This window comes from Theropithecus gelada, chromosome 16, assembly GCF_003255815.1.
Source record: "Theropithecus gelada isolate Dixy chromosome 16, Tgel_1.0, whole genome shotgun sequence".
Taxonomy (NCBI): Eukaryota; Metazoa; Chordata; class Mammalia; order Primates; family Cercopithecidae; genus Theropithecus; species Theropithecus gelada.
This window is the reverse complement of record NC_037684.1, coordinates 34,455,328-34,478,698: the sequence shown is the minus strand read 5'-3', so window position 1 is coordinate 34,478,698 and position 23,371 is coordinate 34,455,328. Positions and strand designations below refer to the sequence as shown.

Sequence of the window (23,371 nt, the reverse complement as noted above, 5' to 3'; positions counted from 1 at the left end):
GGCACAGAATAAGCTCAAACTAAATTTGAATAAATCAGCATTAAAGAACAAAGTAAGGCCAGGCATGGTGGCTGACACCTGTAATCCCAGCACTTTGGGAGGCCGAGGTGGGTGGATCACCTGAGGTTGGGAGTTTCACACCAGCCTGACCAACATGGAGAAACCCTGTCTCTACTAAAAATACAAAATTAGCCAGGAGTGGTGGCGCATGCCTGTAATCCCAACTACTTGGGAGGCTGAGGCAGGAGAATTGCTTGAGCCCAGGAGGCGTAAGTTATGGTGAGCCGAGATAGCGCCATTGCACTCCAGACTGGACAACAAGGGTGAAACTCCATCTCAATAAACAAACAAACAAACAAATAAATGAACAAAGTAGCTGTAGATGTACTGATATGGAAGGACTTCAAAGATACGCTAAGTGAAAGAACACAATCATATAATTGCTTACACAGGCAGAGAAAGTTGGATTTCTGGAAAGAGAAAGAATACTAATTTAACAATGAAGAGTAGCACTAGACTATTTCACTTGAATATTCTGAACTGTATGCGTATTTATACCATGAGAACATTCTGTTTTTATCATTGAAAACAACAAAGGCACCAAGCACAGTAGGTTACACCTGAAATTCCAGCACTTTGTGGGGCTGAGGTGGGAGGACAGCTTGAGCACAGGCGTTTGAGACCAGCCTGGGCAACATGGCAAGATCTCAGCTCTACAAAAAAAAAATTTTTTTTTTTTTTTTTTTTTTTTGAGACAAGTTTCACTCTGTCGCCCAGGCTGGAGTGCAGTGGGGTGAACTCAGCTCACTGCAAGCTCCACCTCTCATGTTCATGCCATTCTCCTGCCTCAGCCTCCCGAGTAGCTGGGACTACAGGCGCCCACCACACGCCCAGCTAACTTTTTGTATTTTTAGTACAGATGGGGTTTCACCATGTTAGCCAGGATGGTCTTGATCTCCTGACCTCGTGATCCGCCCGCCTCGGCCTCCCAAAGTGCTGGGATTACAGGCGTGAGTCAAAAAACAAAACAAAAAAGAAAAGAAAAATTAAAAAATTAGCTGGGCATGGTGGCATGTGCCTGCAGTCCCAGCTACTTGGGAGGCTGAGGAAGAAGGATCACTTGAGCCCAGGAGTTCGAGGCTGCAGTGAACTGTGATCACACCACTTCACTCCAGCCTGGGCAACAGAGTAAGACCCTGTCTCAAAACACAACAAAACAAAAAAATCACACACACATACACACACACTCCAGATTCATTTTCTTTCTTTAATAGTCATATATTCACTAGTGCAAACTCTGGACTGACATTGAACCTGAACAGTGGAGTAACGGTTGTACAAATGATGATCCATTGACCATTTACAATCATGTCTACAAAGAGTTGGATAACAAGAGACAATGCTTTTGATAAATCTAAAGTGATAAAGCAGATGCAACATTGTCAAAACAGTATGATCTCAATTACATAATGAATGCACTCATGGAAGAGCAAGTGAAGGAAGGATGTCAGAATGTGACAGTGGTCATCTCAGGCTGGTACAATTCCACATGGTTCTTTCTACCTTCTTTTTCATGCTTAGTTTAGCTCAGAGTCCTGAGGTTGGATAGTTCTATGCTTGGTCTTCCTCCCATGTTTCTTTTACTGTTTTACATTTATGTACAAGCCCTTTTCCTCCTCCAAAACAGGCCCTATATGATCCAATCTCATCTCCTTTCTCCCCCGCTCATTCTGTTCCAGCTGTGCTGGTTGCCATGCTGTTCCTAGAACCGTGTGGCTCCCTTCCTCCCGGCCTTCTGGTCTCTGCTCAGATGTCATCTTATCAGAAAGGCATTCCCAGTCTTTCCCACACCTACCCTGCCCCCTTACTATGCTTTTCCTTCTTCCACAACACTTACCATATGACATGTATTATTATTTATTTTACTGTGTAGCCCAGGATGGAGCGTAATGGAATAATCTCATCTCACTGCAGCCCCGAACTTCCAGGCTTAAGGGATCCTCCCACCTCAGCCTGAATAGCTGGGACCACAGGTGCATGCCACCACATCCAGCTAATTTTTGTACTTTTTTGTAGAGATGGGGTTTCACTATGTTGCCCAGGCTGGTCTTGAACTCCTGGGCTCAAGTGATCCCCCTGCCACAGCCTCCCAAAATGATGGGAGTACAGGCATGAGCCACCACACCTGGCACATTACATTTTATTTATTGGTTGACTCTCTTCCCACTAGCAACGTAAACTCCATGAACACGAGGATTTTGTCTGTCTTGGTTTAAGCCTAAAACCAAGTCTGGAACTTAGTAGATGCTCGATGGCTCACACCTGTAATCCCAGCATTTTGGGAGGTCAAGGTGGGCGGATCACTTGAAGTCAGGAATTCAAGACCAGCCTAGCCAATATGGTGAAACCCAGTCTCTATTAAAAATACAAAAATTAGGTGGGCATGGCAGCACATGCCTGTAATTCCCATTACTTGGGAGGCTGAGGCAGGAGAATCACTTGAACCTGGGAGGTGGAGGTCACAGTGAGCTGAGATCACACCACTGTACTCCAGCCTGGGCAACAGAGTATGACTGTCTCAGTAAGAAAAAGATATTCTAGCAAGGAGATGGTGGGAGACGTTATGGTTGGGACTGGAGAGAGGGAGGCAGACATCTCATTTAAATGTCTACATTCATAAGTGAGACATTTGGCAGTAAATTTCAGTTCCAGCATTCAGAAAGTCAATAACAACATACCTGTTTATTGGCAAATACCAATAAAACTGCATTTCTGAGCTCATCATCCTCTAATAAGTAAGTTAGTACTTCCCGGGCCTCATCAATCCGCTCTGTCATTACTGTCAACCACAAAAATCAGACCTAGAAAGAAATCACGAGCATGTTAGTGATCTGAGCCTGGAAAACACAGCTGTTTATGTATCTGTGCGGCTTCTCCCTGCTTGTGTGTGTGACTTCACAAAGGCAATCAATATGGAAGGATACATCATCTCTAGAGTTAGGAGGCCTGCTGTACACTCAGCTCACCTTTTGCAGAAGCATCACAGCTCTGTACCATATTAACAACAAGAATATATAGTGAAAAAGTTAGTCTCATTTTATAATCACTTAATTTCCACATCGGGGAAAAAAACATGTTTTTTATTTTTTAATTGATTGATTGATTGATTGATTGGTTTTGAGATGGAGTCTCACTGCAGCCCAGGCTGAAATGCAGTGGCATGATCTCGGCTCACTGCAACCTCCACCTCCCGGGTTCAAGCAATTCTCCTGTCTCAGCCTCCTGATTAGCTGGGATATAGGCACACCATCACACCTAGCTTATTTTTGTATTTTTAGTAGAGACGGGGTTTCACCATATTTGTCAGGCTGGTCTTGAACTCCTGACCTCAGGTGATCCACCTGCCTCAGCTTCCCAAAGTGCTAGGATTATAGGCATGAGCACTGCGCCTGGCCAAAACATTGTTTTTTAAAACATGTAAAGTTTATTATAATAAACAGCATTCTAGGTCTAGCTCTCTACAGCAAAACTTGAGACAAAAGCTTAAGTGCAGGTACTTTCTTTGGGAAGTGATCCCAGGGAGCAGGAATGAGGGCCTGAGGGAGTAAAACAGGGCAGAAGGGACAGACAATAGAAGGATGAGTTATCAAGCTGAGCTCCCACTGTGGGACCAGTGCTCGCTACTGCTGGACATTCTTTTTTTTTTTTTTGAGATGGAGTCTCGCTCTGTCGCCCAGGCTGGAGTGCAGTGGCACGATCTCGGCTCACTGCAAGCTCCGCCTCCCGGGTTCACACCATTCTCCTGCCTCAGCCTCCCGAGTGGCTGGGACTACAGGTGCCTGCCACCTCGCCCGGCTAATTTTTTGCATTTTTAGTAGAGACAGGGTTTCACCGTGTTAGCCAGGATGGTCTCGATCTCCTGACCTCGTGATCTGCCTGTCTTGGCCTCCCAAAGTGCTGGGATTACAGGCTTGAGTCACCATGCCCGGCCATTGCTGGACATTCTAAGAAGCCATATCAAATGCCCGTCAGAACTGTCCACCCAGGAGACAAAAGAGAAAACAAGTATCCTTCAGTACCCATTCCCTGTTAGTCAAGAACAACTCAACAGGTGTTAGGCCACCCACACTTCTGGGTCACATTGGTATGAACACCAACAGATTCCTAGGGCATCTGTATAGTAATGAATTTGGCTGTTCTAGAAGGTAGCCTCTAAACCCTTGGACTTTGCAGAGTGATAGGAGTGTCTTTGTTATCATGGCGGGCGCACATCTGTAAGTTGATGCTAACAAGATGACTCAGGGTGGGCCCCTAGATAGTTTCTGCTAACAAGATCACCTCTGGAAAAATGAGGGTGCTGAAGTTTGAGTCACATGGCCAATGATTCAATCAATTGTGCCTATGCGATGCAGCCGCAATAAGAATGACGAATACTGAAGCTCAGGAGAATGTCGTTGGTTGGCAATACTCTATACATTGTCGCGCGTCGATGTGCTGGAAAGGTAACGGCCCCTGACTCCACGGGGAAGAACACTGAAGGCTTTGTGTTTGCTGCCCTCCCAGATCTATGTGTCTTTCCCTTTGACTGATTCATTTGCATCCTTTTGCTTTATTGATCAATTAATAAAACTGTAATTGTACAGTTGTACATCAGGGATGGGATGTAATGGTACATCCCTGAATTCTGTGAATCATTCTAACAAATGATCAAACCTGAGGGGGTAGTGGAAATCGCCAAATTCGTAGCCATCTGGCCAGAAGTGAGGGTGGTCTGAGGACCCCCAAATCTACTGCCAGCTGGTGGCTGAAGTTGGGGATTCTTGTGGAGGATGGTGCCCTCAACCTGTGAAATAAAGCCCAACTCCAGGGGGTTGGTGCTGGAAGTCTCTGCAGCATCCCACACTATAGCACCGGATACATCCCAGGAAGTAAAAGATACCTGGGGCAGGCCAAAGAAAGGCATCACCCCATCACGCCTGAGTGAGGGTGACCAAAGCCTGCACAGACCCAGTCACTGCTACATTGGCTGGAGGAAGCTGTGGGGCCAAAAGCTTCTCCAGGGAGGGGCACAGGAAGCATCCAACACATCCTCCAAGAACAGGAAGGGGAGATGCCCTTGGCGGTAGTTCACGTGACATTAATGGTAACAATCTGTCAGCCAGGTGTGGTGGCTCACGCCTGTAATCCCAGCACTTCAGGAGGCCAAGGTGGTCAGATCACTTGAGGTCAGGGGTTCGAAACCAGCTTGGCCAACGTGGCAAAACCCCATCTCTACTAAAAATACAAAAATTAGCCGGGTATGGTGGCGCACACCTGTGGTCCCAGCTACTCAGGAGGCTGAGGTGAAAGAATTGCTTGAATCCAGGAGGCAGCGGTTGCAGTGAGCCAAGATCGTGCCACTACTCTCCAGCTTAGGTGACAGAGTGAGACCCTGTCTCGGAAAAAACAAAAAAACAAAAAACAAAAAAATTGTGTTTGGCTAACAGTAAGCCCTTAACACAAAAATGTGAAGTGGCTGCCAAAAGAACAGTTTGATCCTAGACTGCATCACCAGTAGTGACGGGGTCTCAGTTCCTAGGACATGGGTGACACCAAGCTTACTCTATATCAGGCAGAACATCCTGGGAACATTACACAGGCAGTGCTGGACTCCACACTCTGAGACATGGGCAAACTGAAGAAATTCAAAAAATGACCAGGAGAGCAAAGGCATTCGACACTTGGCCATATGAAGACCAGCTGCTGTAACCGAAGATTTTACCTGGAGAAAAGATTCATGAGGGGCTGATGGCTATCTTCAAGTAGCTGAAAGTCTATGATGTAAAGAGGATCCAAGCATTTTATAGAGCTCTGTGAGGTGGACTGAAGATCAGTGGTGAAAACTACAGAAGTCAGCCTAACAGAGTGTCAGCAGATGAAGATGCAATGGGCTGCCTCAGAAGGCATTGCTGTCACTGGAGACGTTTGTTTGTGCACAGCTTCAGTGACAAGTCATGGGGACCCTGCAGAAGAGACCCTGGAAGGAAAACAGCAGCAGGATAAGATGACTTCTTGATTTCCTCTGACAATGAGATTTCATGACTACGTCCAGGAGACTAAACCAGTGCTGGCCCTCTTCCCTTTCTGTCCGGAGCTGCGCGCCCCGGCCATAGCAAATAATAATTAATGATTAAACGCCCGAGCTCTATTCCTTTCCACCTTCTACCTCCTCCCTAGATTTGTTGTTTCTCTTTTGTATCAATACCTCATAAAAGATGGCGCTCTTCCTGTTTTTTCTTCACCTGTTTTTCCCCCGCGCGGCGAAAATTGTTACTTTGTAGCGCAGGCCCCATCCTGAGCCCGGGAAAATTACCAACTGACAGCGCAGGCTCAACATGACGTCCGACCAGAGAAACCAATACCTACCTAGCCACACCCTCCGCGATGAGATCATCTCCGCCTCTGGCCCAACCCCTTCCCCTCCAAGTGTATATAAGGCATTGCATTACCACCATTAAACGAGACTTGATCAGAGCACTGTCTTGTCTCCATTTCTCGTGTCTCTTGTCCCCCAAATTCCCACTCCCTCCTCCAGGGCCTGCTTCAACGATCCCGCGGGCCGGGATACCTTTCCCTCCGTGCCTCCAGGCCCACTCAACAGCTGCCTGAACCCGCGGCTCCAGAGCAGCCTGCTATGGCTGATAGAGAGTTCCCGCGGCTTCGGCATGTTTGGGGCTTACGCGTGAGTCAATGTCATGTCTGCTACATCATATCAGATTAAAAAATGAAAAACATTCAAAACTCCCCTGAAGATTTCATATGCTATCAGCAGTTCTGGTCTCTCATCATAACTAAGGAAGCCAGATTATCCAGAAATTTGAGATCCTTAGTCACCAATGCAGAACTGACAGGGAGGAAGCTGCCATATTATCCCTTTGCCATTCCTAATAAAGCTTTGTAATATTAGGTACCATTTTATACTGTCTTTATATAGGTCCTTACCTAAGAACCTAACATCAGACTGATCCTACATCTGAACTAGGAGAACCTACAAAAAGCATATTTACGGCTGGGCACAGTGGCTCACGCCTGTAATCCCAGCACTTTGGGAGGCTGAGGTGGGCGGATTACCTGAGGTCAGGAGTTCAAGACCAGCCTGACCAACATGGAGAAACCCCGTCCCTACTAAAAATACAAAATTAGCCAGGCATGGTGGTGCATGCCTGTAATCCCAGCTACTTGGGAGGCTGAGGCAGGATAATTGCTTGAAACCAGGAGGCAGAGGTTGCGGTGAGCCGAGATCGCACCATTGTACTGCAGCCTGGGCAACAAGAGCGAAACTCCATCTCGAAAAAAAAAAAAGTATATTTACACATGTTACTATTAATGTGTTTTTTAAAATGGGAATATATGTATAGAGAGCTGGTATATACATAAAATATGTCTGGACAGATATACAAGAAATAAAAATGTTTGTCAGCCAGGCACAGTGGCTCGTGCCTATAATCTCAGCACTCTGGGAGGCTGAAGCGGGCAGATCACCTGAGTCAGGAGTTTGAGACCAGCCTGGCCAACATGGTGAAATCCCATCTCTACTAAAAATACAAAAATGAGCTGGGCATGGTGGCGCACACCTGTAGTCCCAGCTACTTGGGAGGCTGAGGCAGGAGAATTGCTTGAACCCAGGAGGTGGGCATCGCAGTGAGCCGAGATCGAGCCACTGCACTCCAGTATGGTCAACAAGAGCAAAACTCTGTCTCAAAAAAAAAAAAAAAAAATGTTGTCTATGGGAGGGGAACTGAATGGTTAAGGGACAGGAATGAGACAGTGACTTTTCACTATACAGTCCGCCCTCCACATCCATGGGTTCCATATCCATGGATTCAACTGACCACAGATAGAAATTATTAAGAAAAGAAAAAAACTGCATATGTGCTGAACATGTACAGACTTTTTTCTTATCATTATTCCCCGAACAATAGAGTTTCACAACTATTTATGCAGGATTTATGTTGTATTTAGCATTATAAGTAATCTAGAGGTGATTTAAAGCAGGGGTCCCCAACCCCTGGGCCACAGACCAGCACTGTTAAGAACTGGGCCTGTTAGGAACGGGGCTGCACAGCAGGAGGTGAGCAGCAGGTGAGTGAGAGAAGCCTCATCGGTATTTTCAGCCGCACCCCATCCCCATCTCTAGCATGACCACTTGAGCTCCACCTCCTGTCAGATCAGCTGCAGCATTCGATTCTCATAGGAGCGTGGACCCTATTGTGAACTGCGCAAGCGAGGGATCTAGGATGCCCGTTCCTTATGAGAATCTAATGCCTGATGATCTGTCACTGTCTCCCATCACCCCCAGATGGGACCATCTAGTTGCAGGAAAACAAGCTCAGGGCTCCCACTGATTCTACATGATGGTGAGTTTGTATAATTATTTCATTATATATTACAATGTAATAGTAATAGAAATAAAGTACACAATAAATGCAATGTGCTAAATCATCCCAAAACTATCCCCAATCCCCCTCTCCAGCCCCTGGGTCTGTGGAAAAATTATATTTCACGAAACCAGTCCCTGGTGCCAAAAAGGTTGGGGACCACTGATTTAGAGTATAAAGGAGGATGTGTATAGGTTATATGCCAATACTACGCCATTTTATATCAAGGCCTTGAGTATCCAAGGATTTTAGCATCCATGGGAGGTCCTGGAACTAATCTCCCACAGATACCAAAGGACGAGTATACACGTTTTCTTACTTCTGAATTTTGAACCAGATAGATACACTGCAATTCAACAAATTAAAATAACTGAACCTACAATCAAGGAGAAAAATATTTCTCCATAATAACTAATGGACCATCGTATGCATTCTATAAAAATATCAATTAAGAAATCACAGCCGGGCGCAGTGGCTCACACCTGTAATCCCAGCACTTTAGAAGGCCAAGGCAGGCGGATCACTTGAGGTCAGGAGTTCAAGACTAGCCTGGCAAACATGGTGAAACCCCATCTCCACTAAAAATACAAAAAATTAACCAGGCATCGTGGTGGGCACCTGTAATCCCAGCTACTCGGGAGGCTGAGGCAGGAGAATTATTTGACCCAGGTGGAGGCTGCAGTGAGCCAAGATCACACCACTGTACTCCAGCCTTGGTGACAGAGCTAGACTCCGTTTCAAAAAAAAAACTCAGTGATGCACGCCTGTAATCCCAGCACTTTGGGAGGCCGAGGCGGGCGGATTACCAGGTCAAGAGATCCAAACCATCCTGGCCAACATGGTAAAACCCCGTCTCTACTAAAAATATAAAAATTAGCTGGGCGTGGCATGCACCTATAGTCCTAGCTACTCGGGCAGCTGAGGCAGGAGAATCACTTGAACCTGGGAGGTGCAGGTTGCAGTGAGCCGAGATTGTGCCACTGCGCTCCAGCCTGGCGACAGAGTGAGACTCTGTCTCAAAAAAAAAAATAAAATAAAATAAAAAAGAAATCACAAACTGTTCAAATTCCAATCTATACAAGTGAAACCTACACAGTTAAATGTCTTTCAATAGCTAAAAGCATTAAGTTCTATCATACTCAACATACTGATGAAGAAAATTTAAACTAAAAGACAGCCTGATCTTTAGAAACTGGCAGAAAAAATAGGGCTGCATCCAAGACCACTCACAGCAAGTCCACTCTTCCAACAGCTCCCAATTGCTATTTCATGAAAAGTCCAAATTACCCACCCCAAGGTCCTAGAATACAGCCAGCTCCCTACCATCAAAAGCAATAGTCACCGAAACTTACTAAAATTAGGCTTGTTATGAAGAAAAGAGTGAAGAAATAAAGGCATTTATTTCATCTTGTTATTTGAATGTGAAAACTCCCAGTAGGGTAAGAAAAAAGAATTCTGCCAGAGAAATGATGAAGTGAAACCTCAAACAATTTGGGCTTTTGAGTGCCTACTGTCATCCAGCCATGAAATGGCTTTTTACATAAGCATTTTACATAAGTAATTTAACCCCGATGATGCAGGCAGTAGGTATCATCTCCATTTTAAGATGAGGAAATTGAGACAGACGAGATTACCTAACTGTCAAGGTTTCACCGCAGAGCTGTGGTTCAAACCCACGTGCTCTAGTTTTACTGCAGTTAAGAAACTGCAAGGGTTTGCCAAGTTGTCAAGTGCCAGTCCAAGATAAATGGATGCTCTGAGTATCAAAAAATATATATAATCTGCAGATCGAAACACGAAGATACAAACATCTAAGAGTCACCATGGGAGTTGCTGGGGCATCCAGTGGTTTCTCTGAAAATCTATGAAGGAAAAAAATAAAACATTTTTCCAGCCTTTCTTGTACAAACTATATTTCAGGGAAACCAAATATTTGATGAAGGAATTCTTTGTTTAGAAAGATGTTAGCTAATAAATGCAGAGGAATAACAAGATTTAGGAGGGGAAAAAAAATCACCATTTTATAACTTCTAATAAAATAATGGGTTTAGGCAATAGCTTTCAACGGATGCTAAAATGATTAGGTGAAAAGCTGATGGAGAATTTTAATTCAGGGGAATTAAGCTGATATCACCTGAAATCATTTGGCATCACTAAAAATGTGACAAGCTGGTGGCTGCCAGGGAGTGGGGGGACTGGGTGGGGGGAAGCAACAGGAGTTATAGTTTACGGGTACAAAGTTTCAGTTTTACAAGATGAAAATAGTTGCAGAAATGAATAGCGGTGATGGCTGCAGAACATTTTGACTGACTATACACTTAACAATGTTTAAGATAGAGCTGGGTGCAGTGGTGCACACCTGTAGTCCCAGTTATACAGGAGGCCGAGGCAGGAGAATCACTTGAGCCCATGAGTTCGAGACCAATCTAAGTAACATATAGAGACCTCATCTCACAAAAACATCACTACCACAAAACAAAACAAAACCAAAAAAAAAAAGCTTAAGATGCTAAATTTTAAGTTATGTGTATTTTACCACAATAAAAAAATAATGAGGTTGGGTGCAGTGGCTCATGCTTGTAGTCCCAGCACTTTGGGAGGCAGAGGTAGGTGGACCACAAGGTCAGGAGTTTGAGACTGGCCTGGCCAATATGGTGAAACCCCGTCTCTACTAAAAATACAAATAAACTAGCCGGGCGTGGTGGCTCACGCCTGTAGTCCCAGCTACTCGGGTGGCTAAGGCAGGAGAATTGCTTGAACCCAGGAGGCCAGGGTTGCAGTGAGCCGAGATTACACCACTGCACTCCAGCCTGGGCAATAGAGGGAGACTCCGTCTCAAAAAAAAAAAAAAAAAAAAATTAAAACATAGTTACCCAGCAATTCCACTTCTAGGCATATACCCAAAGAACTCAAAGCACGGACTCAAACAGATACTTGGACATGAATGTTCAGAGCAACATTATTCATAATAGCCAAAAGGCAGAAGCAACTCAAGAGTCCATCAGCAGATGAATGGATAAACAAAACGTGGTATATCCGTACAATAGAATATTATTCAGCCATTAAAGGAATTAAGTTCTGATACATACTACTGCATAGATGAACCTTGAAAACACTGTATTAAGTGAAAGAGGCCAGGCGGCTGAACTTCGAAAGACTAATATACAATTCCACTGAATAGGCAAATTCATAGAGAGAGAGTAGAATAAAGGTTACTAAGGGTTGGGAGAGAGGGGAATGGGCAGTTATGGCTTAATGGATACAAAGTCTCTGTTGGGGATGATGAAAAAATTGTGGAAATGGACAGTGGTGAAGGTTATAAAACACAGTGAATGTACTTAATGCCACTGAATTGTATACTTAAGAATAAACTTGTAATTTTTATATTATGTATATTTTGCCACGATAAAAATTTTAAAAAAATGTTTAAGTGTGACAACCTAACTTCTGTATTAGGATAGGAAGAATACTTATGAAGTATTCTTGCCTCTGAAATGAACCAGAATCTAATCAAGTCTCTAGAATAAACAACCAGTTCACAGGAAATCCACAGACAGCCAAGCAAGTTAGACGGCACCATAATAAAGTAATCAGCCAAATCCAGAATGTGGAATAAACAGTTAACAACCAAAAAAAAAAAAAGGGGAGGCCAGGCGAGGTGGCTCACACCTATAGTCTCAGCACTTTGGGGGGTCAAGGTGGGCAGATGCTTGAGCCCAGGAGTTTGAGACCAGATTGGGCAACATGGTGGAAAACCCATCTCTACAAAAAGTATTAAAAAATTTGCTAGGTGTGATGGTATGCACCTGTGGTCCCAGCTATCTGGGAGGCTGAAGTGAGAGGATCGCTTGACTCCAGGAGGCAGAGGCTGCAGTGAGCCGAGATTGTGCCACTGCACGAGACCCTGTCTCTAAAATAAAATAAAATAAGGAAAACAAAAGGCATAGAAAAAGAACAACTGCTGTAGAATAAAAGACTAAAGAGGCAAAACAACAAAATGCACTGTGTGAACTTTGATCCAGATGCAAACAAAGCAGATGTAGAAAAGATACTTTTTTTTTTTGAGATGGAGTCTTGCCCTGTTGCCAAGGCTGGGGTGCAATGGTGCGATCTTAGCTCACTGCAACCTCCACCTCCCGGGTTCAAGAGAATATCCTGTCTCAGCCTCCCGAGTAGCTGGGATTGCAGGCACACACCACCATGCTTGGCTGATTCTTTTGCATATTTTTAGTAGAGATAGGGTTTCACCAGGTTGGCCAGGCTGGTCTCCAACTCTTGACCGCAGGTGATCCACCAGCCTTGGCCTCTCAGAGTGCTGGGATTACAGGTGTCAGCCACCACACCCAGCCAGGATACATTTGATACAACTGGGGGAATTAGAATAGGGACTAGGTACTAGATATTAAAGAATTAGTATTAATTTTGGAGATGTTATAATGGCATGGAGATTTACATATATATGTATATAAAAGGCCTTATCAGTTGGAAACGAACACTAAAGGATGTATGAATAAAAGGCATCATGTCTGGGATGGGCAAAATGCTAATAACTGTTGAGGCTTGGTGATGGGTACGTGGGGGTTCATTATGTTGTCTTCTCTGTCTTTGTATTTGTTTTAGATTTTCCACTAAAGAAGTTAAAAAATATAAATGCACTACTTTGAGAAAAAACATTCTAAAATCTATAGCCTGGAAAAGCTAACTGCAAATAGAGTTAATTGCCAAAGGTAACAGCTAAAACAATGATATAAAATATAGAGGGACAGTCAACTAGGGTATTTAGTCGGGAAAGACTGACGAATGTGTAAGTCTTTACTATCAAGTACATGCAGGAGAACCTTCAAAACGAACAGACTCCAAATAAATTCTAAAATGAGTAATTTGTAGATTCCATATGGTTAATATTTTATATGAAAATCAGGGTGTAAAAACTATAGTCAGCCCTCTGTATCCACAGTTTCAACCCACCTTGAACCAAAAATATTAAAAAGTAATAATGCAGGCCGGGCACGGTGACTCACGCCTGTAATCCTAGAACTTTGGAGGCCGAGGCGGGTGGATCACCTGAGGTCGGGAGTTCAAGACCAGCCTGACCAACATGGAGAAACCCTGTCTCTACTAAATATACAAAATTAGCCGAGCGTGGTGGTGCATGCCTGTAATCCCAGCTACTCAGGAGGCTAAGGCAGGAGAATCACTTGAACCCAGGAGGTGGAGGTTGTGGTGAGCTGAGATCATGCCATTGCACTCCAGCCCGGGCAACAAAAGTGAAACTCCATCTCAAAAAATAAATAAATAAGTAAATAAATAAAAAAATAAAAATAGTAATGCAACAGTAAAAAAAAAATACAAATAAAAAACAATACAATCTAACTTTATAGCATTTACATGCTAGTAGACATTAGAAGTAATCTAGTAGTGATTTAAAGTAGACAGGGGGGCTGGGCGCGGTGACTCACACCTGTAATCCCAGCACTTTGGGAGGCCAAGGCAAGTGGATCACCTGAGATCAGAAGTTCAAGACCAGCCTGACCAACATGGCGAAACCCCATCTCTACTAAAAATACAAAAATTGGCCAGGCATGATGGCGCATGCCTGTAACCCCAGCTACTCGGGAGGCTGAGGCAGGAGAATCACTTGAACTCAGGAGACGGAGGTTGCAGGGAGCCGAGATCACACCACTGCACTCCAGCCTGGGCAACAGGGCAAGACTCTGTCTCACAGAAGAAAGCTCCCCAGTAAGGGGACCCTAAGAGAGGAAGTGGCTGACAGTGTCAATAGAGCAGAGAACCACAAGGTATCACTTCAAGCATCTGTCTTTAGAGACATTTCACAGAAACAGTATCGAGGCTATACACTGAATAATCTTTACCTTTTGTGTTCTGGAAAATATGCCGCCACAGAGGTCTCATTTTGAAGTGGCTGCCAACATCTCAGACTGTGAAGGTGATATTTTTATATTCTACCGTCTCCATATGGAAACCTAAATGAAATAGGGGGAAAATGTTTAATTATGATTTGTGCTGGTTGAACAATTCAAAATAATTTCAACATGTGGATAGTACTTTTAATTTACAAAGCAGCCTGCTAGTCAAATATCTATAGCCTTCAAAGAGAATGTGCTGGCCCCCTCTCCCATTCATCAGGACAGGTGTCTCAAATATTCTCTACTCTCCAATCTCCAGCCATGCACCTGCCCTTCCTCTCAGCAGGAGACTATCACAGTGTACTTCAGAGCAGAGAAGCCACTGATGGGACTGACTTCCATTTCCACCATACAGTGTAAAAGCCAGTCTATATCTTTACCCACACTTTTCTTCCTCCCTCTTGGAACAACAGAAGAGAGTAACTCTCTTTCACCAACTCCCTCCCTCTATGATCCACATCCACTCCACCCAGACTGTCTGGAATTTTTACTATTCCTACTCTCTCCCATATCTGAATATCTCCAATCTGTTCACCTTGGCATGCTTAAGTCTTTTACATCTTTAAAAGCAACAGAATCTTTCCTTGACCCCCACATCTTCATCAGCACCCTCTTTCTTCCTTCCTTCACCCTCTTCCTTCCTTCCTTCACATCTTCACCCTCTATTTGCTCTTTTTTTTTTTTTTTAAAGAGACAGAGCCTTGCTGTGTTGGCCAGGCTGGAGCACAGAGGTAGAATCATAGCTCACTGCAGCCTCAAACTCCTGTGCTCAAGGGATCCTCCTGCCTCAGCCTCCCAAGTAGCTAGAACTATAAGCATGAACCACCATACCTAGCTAAATATAAATTTTTTTTTGTAGAGACAGGTCTCACTATGTTGCTCAGACTGGCCTCAAATTCCTCAGGTCAAGCAATCTTCCCATCTTAGCCTCCCAAAGTGCTGGGATTACGGGTGTGAGCCACCATGCCTGGTCTATTTGCTCTTTTAAAGTCAAATGTCTCAAAGAAGTGTGGCTATATTCACTGAGCTTTCTTTGGTCCTCTCACGCAACAGCACCTTATCTCTGCTCCACCATGTTGGGTAGCTGGTTTTCACTAAGGTCAGCAATGACCACCAGGTGAACAAATCCAACACATGCCTTTTCAGCTCTTCCATAATCTGATCTTCTATCTGACACTACTGCTCACTCCCTCCTTGACACTCTTCCCCAGCTTCCCTTTTCCTTTTATCTCTATGGCCGTACCGTCTCAGTCTCCTTAGTGAGCTCAGCCACGTTTAACTGATCCTGCAATGATGGAGTCCCCCTGGCTCTCACTGGCCCCATCGATTCTCCTCTTTCTGCACCCCTCCCTACGCAATCTCACTCACTGCCATGACTTCATTCCTATCTCTGTACTAACTCTGAGATTTATATCTTCCAATCTAGCTCTGAGATTTATATCCTCTCTCCTGAGCTTCAGGCTCATAATCTAACAGCTTTGGGGAATGTCTTCAAGGCCCCAAAACCAGGTATCAGTCAAAAATGGAATTTAAGGTCCCTACCCCCCACCTCCTCCTCTGCTAGTTATCCCCTCATTGACTTCATTCCACAAGCTGATAGCCTAAGAGGAGCCCTGGAAACATCCGATGCTCTCACTCCTAGAACCCTACTACCATATCTTATCAATTCAACCTCTTAAACAGCTAATAGTCACCCTAATCCAACAGACCATCATTTCTAGCCTTAATTCTTGAAACCATATAACTAATTTCACCTCAGCCACTCTCCCTGTCTCCATCCAGTCACCATCTTCTAATCAAAGCAATCGCTTAAAAACACGTAGTGTGGTCACATCATTTCTCTACACATTTATGTTTGATTGGAATATTTTCAAACTTACAAAAGAAAGAATAATCTCCCCAAAAAAATAAAATTAAAAATTGAAAAAAGAAAGAATAGACCGAGCACAGTGGCTCACACCTGTAACCCCAGCACTTTGGGAGGCTGAGGTGGGCAGATTGCTTTGAGCTCAGGAGTTCGAGACCAGACTGGGCAACATGGCAAAACCCTGTCTCTACAGAAAAAATACAAAAATTAGCCAGGCATTGGTGGCATATGCCTGTAGTCCCAGCTACTTGGGAGGCTGAGACAGGAGAATTGCTTGAGCTAGGGAAGCAGATGTTGCAGTGAGCTGAGATCACGCCACTGCACTTCAGCCTGGATGACAGAATAAGATCAAAAAAAGAAAAGAAAGAGAGAGAGAAAGGGAGGGAGGGAGGGAAGGGGAGAGATGGGAGGGAGGGAGGGAGGAGAGGGAAGGAAAGGAAAGAAGGGAAAGAAGGGAAGGAAGGGAAGGGAAGGAAAGGAAAGAAGGGAAAGAAGGGAAGGAAGGGAAGGAAGGGAAGGGAAGGAAAGGAAAGAAGGGAAGAAAGGGAAGACAGGGAAGGAAGGGAAGGGAAGGGAAGGATACGAAAGAAGGGAAGAAAGGGAAGACAGGGAAGGAAGGGACGGGAAGGAAGGGAAGGAAGGGGAAGGAAGGAAGGGAAAAAAAGAAGGAAAGATGTCCCTTTGGCAGCTTCCCACACCCAAATCCCAAACATGACTGTCAAGACCCACAGTCAGCTGGGCCTGCTCACCTTCCAAACCTCAATTCTAGTCATGCCTTATTTTAGTGAGAGACACTCATTACATTGCAACAATCTAAATTCTTGCTAAATAAATAAATACAATGCCATTCCAATCCTATAGCGATGGTAGGGGCAGGGGCAGGAAACTTAGCAAAATTATCTAAAATTTAACTTGGAGAAATAAACAAGTAAGCACAACCAGGAAATCTCTGAAAATGAATAATGAATTATTTTTAAAGCTATGCCAAGCCCTAGTAACACTTGAAGTAACAGAGTTCAAATATAAATGTAACTCTGTAGTTGTCCAGAAACAGGTAGTTGTCCAGAAAAAGACATACATACCAGTGAGAATTTAGTATGTGACAAAGAAGGCATTTCAAATCAGCATGGAAAAATTATTCAATAAATGACATTGAACAACTGTCTACCCCAGCACTGTCCAATACAGTCACTAGCCATTTGTGACTATTTGTTTATTCATTTATTTTTTTGTTTTGTTTTGTTTTTGAGACAGAGTCTCACTCTTGTTGCCCAGGCTGGAGTACGTGGTGCGATCTTGGCTCACTGTAACCTCCGTCTCCCGGATTCAAGTGATTCTCCTGCCTCAGCCTCCCAAGTAGCTGGGATTACAGGCAGCTGCCACCACACCCCCCTTTTTTTTTTTTTTTTGTATTTTCTGTAGAGACGGGGTTTCACCATGTTGACCAAGCTGGTCTCGAACTCCTGACCTCAAGTGATCCACCGGCCTCGGCCTCCCAAAGTGCTGAGATTACAGGCATAAGCCACCACGCCCGGCCTATTTATTTAGTTTTTGAGACAGAGTCTTGCTCTGTAACCTAGGTTGAAGCGCAATGGTGCAATCTCAGCTCACTGCAACCTCCGCCTCCCGGGCTCAAGTGATTCTCCTGCCTTAGCCTCCCAAGTAGCTGGGATTACAGAAGCATGCCACTACACCTGACTAATTTTTGTACTTTTAGTAGATATGGGATTTCACCATGTTGGTCAGGCTGGTCTCGAACTCCTGATCTCAAGTGATCTTCCCACCTCAGCCTCCCGAAGTGCTGGGATTATAGGCATGAGCCACTGCGCCCAGCAATGTGGCTATTTAAACTTAAAGTGAAAATCAAAAATCAATCAACAAATAAAAATAAGTAAAAAATAAACTTAATGTTAAATACAATTAAAAGTTCAGTTCCTGGCTGGGCACAGTGGCTCATGCCTGTAATTCCAACAGTTTGGGGGGCCAAGGTGGGCGGATCACCTGAGGTCAGGAGTTTGAGACCAGCCTGGCTAACAGAGTAAAACCCTGTCTCCACTAATAATACAAAAATTAGCTGGGCATGGTGGCACACGTCTGTAATCCCAGCTTCTCAGGAGGCTGAGGCAGGAGAATGACTTGAACCCAGGAGGTGGATATTGCAGTGAGCCGAGATTGCGCCACCGCACTCCAGTCTGGGTGACAGAGCGAGATTCCATCTCAAAAAAAAAAAAGTTCCGTTCCTCAGTTGCATTAGCCACATTTCAAGCACTCAACAGTCACATAGCTATTGGCTACCACTTCAAACAGCACAGACAGAACATTTCAATCACTGCAGAAAGTGCCTCCTAGACAGCACTGGCTTACCCATTTGGAAAATTTAACCGAATTCCTACCTTACTCACAACCATCTCATAACTCGAACATTCTCATCGGTTTCCCACTGCTCAATCGACGCAATCTCTGCAGTTACTGCCCAAGTTGAAAGGTGATCATTTGGAGGCCAGATGTGGTGGCTCACGCCTGTAATCCCAGCACTTAGCAGGGCAGATCACTTGAGGTCAGGAGTTCCAGACCAGCCTGGCCAACATGGTGAAAACCTGTCTCTGCTACAAATACAAAAATTAGCCTTGCGTGGTGGCGAACGTCTGTATTTCCAGCTTTCTCGGGAGGCTGAGGCATGAGAATTGCTTGAACCCAGGAGGCGGAGGTTGTAGTGAGCCGAGATCGTGCCACGGTACTCCAGCCTGGATGACAGAGCGAGACTCCATCTCAAAAAAAAAAAAAAAAAAAAAGTTGATCATTTGAGTCCTGTGCCTAATTCAGTGTTCAGAACAGTAGTCATGTTCACATGCCAACCTGTGGGGTGTATCCTCAGTCAGAAGTTTGGATCTAAAGGCAGTTCACAAGGCAAAGATTCAGTTCTGTCAAAACTCATTTTGCAAATCTCTTAACGAGCCCATAAAACACAGTGCTGGTTCACAGTAAGAGCAATACAGCCAGCTTGTCTATTTCTCTAGTTGGACATCATCTCAAGCAGTTGGCTTGAGCCAGAGTGAAGAAAAGAAATCACACTCCGTCTCTAAGCACCAGGAGTGTACTTGGTATAGAGAGATAAGATGCTGCTACTAAGGAAGGCCAGCTGGAACAGAGGCTGACTGAGGAGGCACCAGCAGATTCCCAGCTCCCACCCTCAGCCTTCTGCTGGGACACTAGCTGGGAGGAAAGGGGGGCAGAACTACCCTCCCTGTTTGGCCCATTATCTTTTTCTTTTTTGCCAAGCAGATAGGGTTAATTTTGCTTAGTCTACCTGTGTTCACATGTCACCTTTGTGAACCTAAGAATGTGCAAGCCACTAGAAAAGGACAGAGAACCTGGTCAGGAACGGTGGCTCACGCCTATAATCCCAGCACTTTGGGAGACCATGGCAGGAGGATCGCTTGAGCCCAGGAGTTCGAGACCAGCCTAGGCAACATGGCAAGACCCCATCTCTACCAAAAATTCAAAAATTAGCTGGGCATGCTGGTGCATGCCTGTAGTTCCAGCTACTCAGGAGGGAGGTGGAAGGATCACTTGAGCCCAGGAAGTTGAGACTGTAGTAAGCAGAGAGGCGCCACTGCACTCTAGTCTGGGTGACAGAGTCAAAAAAAAGAAAAGGATATATAATGTAACCTGGTTTTTGGCCTCTAAAAATGTATGCTCTTGGAGTAGACAAGATTTTTAAAAAGGATTATTCAATAACAGAAGCAGCATGTAAAAATAAAACATATTTCTCCGGTGAAACAGAACCTAACAGAAAAAATATATATAACATACTAAATTGTAAACTGCAATTGCCGCAGGTCTTTCATTAACTTACCTACTGTAGGGATGGTAGGCACAGTCTCCCCCAGCTTCAATTTATACAAGATGGTCATTTTTCCAGCTGTATCCAAACCCAATATAAGAATCCGCATCTCTTTTTTCCCAAGTAGACTCTTAACGAGCTTTTCAAAAATGTTTCCCATTGTAATTGAATTCTGTAACATGACAAGAAAAGTAAGTCAAATAATTGTTCTTTGCAGAGATATAGAAGCAACATGCATAAAATACAAGTGTCAATTAGAAATGGCTTCCAGGAAAAATTAAACAATTTTAGGTACACTTTGGCCAATGAGTAGTCTTATCTTCAAAGGGAAACTCAACTAAACCTTTCAATGCCTTACCAGAAAATTATATTTTCCACTGCAGCATCCAAGTGGGATATGCAACTCAACCTCAGCACTGCTACGACAGTGGCAGCCTTTAGTCAATTTAGTACAGAAGTACAGGACCAGGCGCGGTAGCTCACGCCTGTAATCCCAGCACTTTGGGAGGCCAAAAGGCGGGCGGATCACCTGAGGTCAGGGGTTCAAGACCAGCTTGGCCAACATGGTGAAACCCCATCTCTACTGAAAACACAAAAATTAGCCAGGCCTGGTGGCGCACACCTGTAGTACCAGCTACTCAGGAGGCTAAGGCATAAGAATCGCTTGAACCTGGAGGCAGACATTGCACTGAGCCAGGACCACGCCACTGCACTCTAATCTGGGTGACAGAGCAAGACCGTCTCAAAAAATTAATTAATTAATTAATTAAATTTTTTAAAAAAACAGAAGTACAGAAGCAATGATACAACAAATACAACTATACCTCATTCTAAACTGTACTGAAATGAGAATTTGTGAAGCAGAGAAGCTGTTTATTTTATGCAATATAAAACAAAGTCTTTAAGGCAGGTTAAACAACTATATCCCTTGGAAACGTAGTAGTTCCCATGGCTAGCAGACAGCCTAGTAAATAACCTAAGACATTTCAGAGGCAAAGAAATTCAGCGTTGGGAAGCTTCACTGCCAAGAGAGAGAACTTGGCAGAGTTGAGGAGGCACCACAGCATCCAGTTTTCATTTGAGTCTTTTGTTTTAAGACAGGGTCTCACTCTGTCACCCAGGCTGGAGTGCAGCAGCACAATCACGACTCACTGCAACCTCAACCTCCCCATCTCAAGCAATCCTCCCACCGCAGTCTCCAGAGCAGCTGCGACTACAGGCATTCGCCACCTCGCCCAGCTAATTTTTGTATTTTTTGTGAAAATTAGGTCTCACTATATTTCCCAGGCTAATCTCGAACCCCTGGGCTCAAGAAGTGATTCTCCCGCCTTAGCCTCCCAAAGTCCTGGGATTACAGGCGTGAGCTACCAGGCCCAGCCAGTATCCAGTGTTCTATTGCTGTAACTATCACCTTTCTCTCAACCAGTTCTTAGAACTTTTTATTTAAGTATAGTTTACATACAGATACGAACGTACATAACTGTAAAGTTCAATAAATTTTCATGAACCAAACACATCTATGTAAACAAATCAAGAAAAGATGATTTATCAGGCTGGGCGCAGTGGCTCACGCCTATAATCCCAGCACTTTGGGAGACCAAGGTGGGCGGATCACCTGAAGTCAAGAGTTCAAGACCAGCCTGGCCAACATGGCAAAACCCTGTCTCTACTAAAAACACAAAAATTAGCCAGGCATGGTGGTGCACAGCTGCAGTCCCAGCTACTCAGGCAGCTAAGGCACAATAATCACTTGAATCTGGGAGGTGGAGGTTGAAGTGAGCTGAGATTGGGACACTGCACTCCAGCCCAGGGCAACAGAGCGAGACTCCATCTCAAAAAAAAAAAAAAAAAAAAGATGATTATTAGATCAATTCTCCTTGTGTCTCCTCCCAGTCATTACTCCATAAAAGGTAATCACTATATTGACTTCTAACAGCATAAATGTTCAATATTTTATTTTTCAGTAGAGATCATGGTAGCTTACATAAAGTACATCAATAGCAAAGTTAGACTAACTTTACAGAAATGTACAGTCTCTTTGAGATCAGCCTACTTGAAATGTGAGCTTGACATTCTAAGTAAAGACTTAAAAGCAGTGCTGGGTCTACACCTCTAACCAAGCTCTTGGAAGTCTATAAAGATCTTCAGACCAGGTAGGGTGGCTTACCGCTGCAATTCCAGCACTTTGTGAGGCCAAAGCAATACGATCACTTTATTTTTTGCTTACTAAGATAACAGAAAACACGGGAGGATTGCTTTAGGCCAGGAGTACGAGACCAGCCTGGGCAACACAGCGAGACCCTGCCTCTATTTTTTAAAATAATACAAAAAAAAAAACCACCTATATCCTTGTTCCAGAGACTGTGATTTATTTTCCTTTTAAATTGCTAACCAAAGAAAGCTTTACTCCTGGTCAGGGGAGGGGGAAGACACAAAGACGATAGGCAATCAACCATTCATTCGAACTCTGGTGACCACAGAGGGGAGGTCCACAGGCCTCACCGCTGAAATTCCACAGGCCCCACCGCTGAAATTCAACAGTGGCCAGCAGTAGCTTAATATCATGGATTACGCCCAAGTACACAACATTCCTTTCTAGGATGAGAGAAAGCGAGCCCAGAATTTTTCCTGTTCACAAATATGGAACATGCTGGGGGAGGGAAGGTATTTCCCGCTCAGATGCCCCTTGAGGCAGATAATTCCACAGATTCCCCCTGCCAACCGCACAGACACACCCCCTTGACCTCCCTCTCCCTTCTCTTTCCTCTTCTTGCTACTCATGTGCCCCAGACCCCCGCGGTCCTGACACCCCTGCGCCGCTGAAGACCCTCTGGGGTATGATGGCTCCGATTACAGGGCCTTTTTGGCATGCTCACTCTCCCGGCCCCAAGCGCCAAAAGTGCATTAGGGAGAAACGTCGGCACGACGTCAAGGACACGAACGAGCACGGTGGCCCAGGTGAGCGTGCGCGGCAGCCAGGCACGCCCGGCTGCCGGGGAAGAACGCCGAATGCCTTTTTTACCTGGGCCGCCAGGCCGCTCCTTCTCAACTTGTGCGCCCCTGGAAGAGCAGAGAGAGGGCCTTGCGTGGAACCTACGAAGCCTCCTTCGGTTCCTCGCTGCTCCGGCCGTCGAGAGGGCAAAGAAGGAACAGCGGAGCCCAATACCTTTCCGCAAGCCACCGCCGCCCTCCAGTTTCTGGCCCGCAGACGAAGTGGAGATCCAGCCAGGTCTTGAGTGCTGCCGCCCCAGGTGAGCCGGAGATTCACCTGTTGCCACTCAAGGCACCGCTACCTACACCACCGCCGACTCCGCGG

The 23,371-nt window shown here is 44.8% G+C and overlaps 1 pseudogene across 1 annotated transcript in view; it reads right to left on the bottom strand.

The window, feature by feature from the left end:
- LOC112609451 overlaps positions 1 to 23,371 on the bottom strand; it is a 25,723-nt pseudogene extending 2,352 nt beyond the window's left edge. Inside the window, exons 1-4 of the transcript XR_003116205.1 lie at positions 23,324 to 23,371; positions 20,068 to 20,227; positions 14,291 to 14,401; positions 2,739 to 2,861 (exon numbers count right to left, since the gene is read on the bottom strand). The product of XR_003116205.1 is annotated as an ADP-ribosylation factor 2-like (transcript). The remainder of the gene's footprint in view (positions 1 to 2,738; positions 2,862 to 14,290; positions 14,402 to 20,067; positions 20,228 to 23,323) is intronic.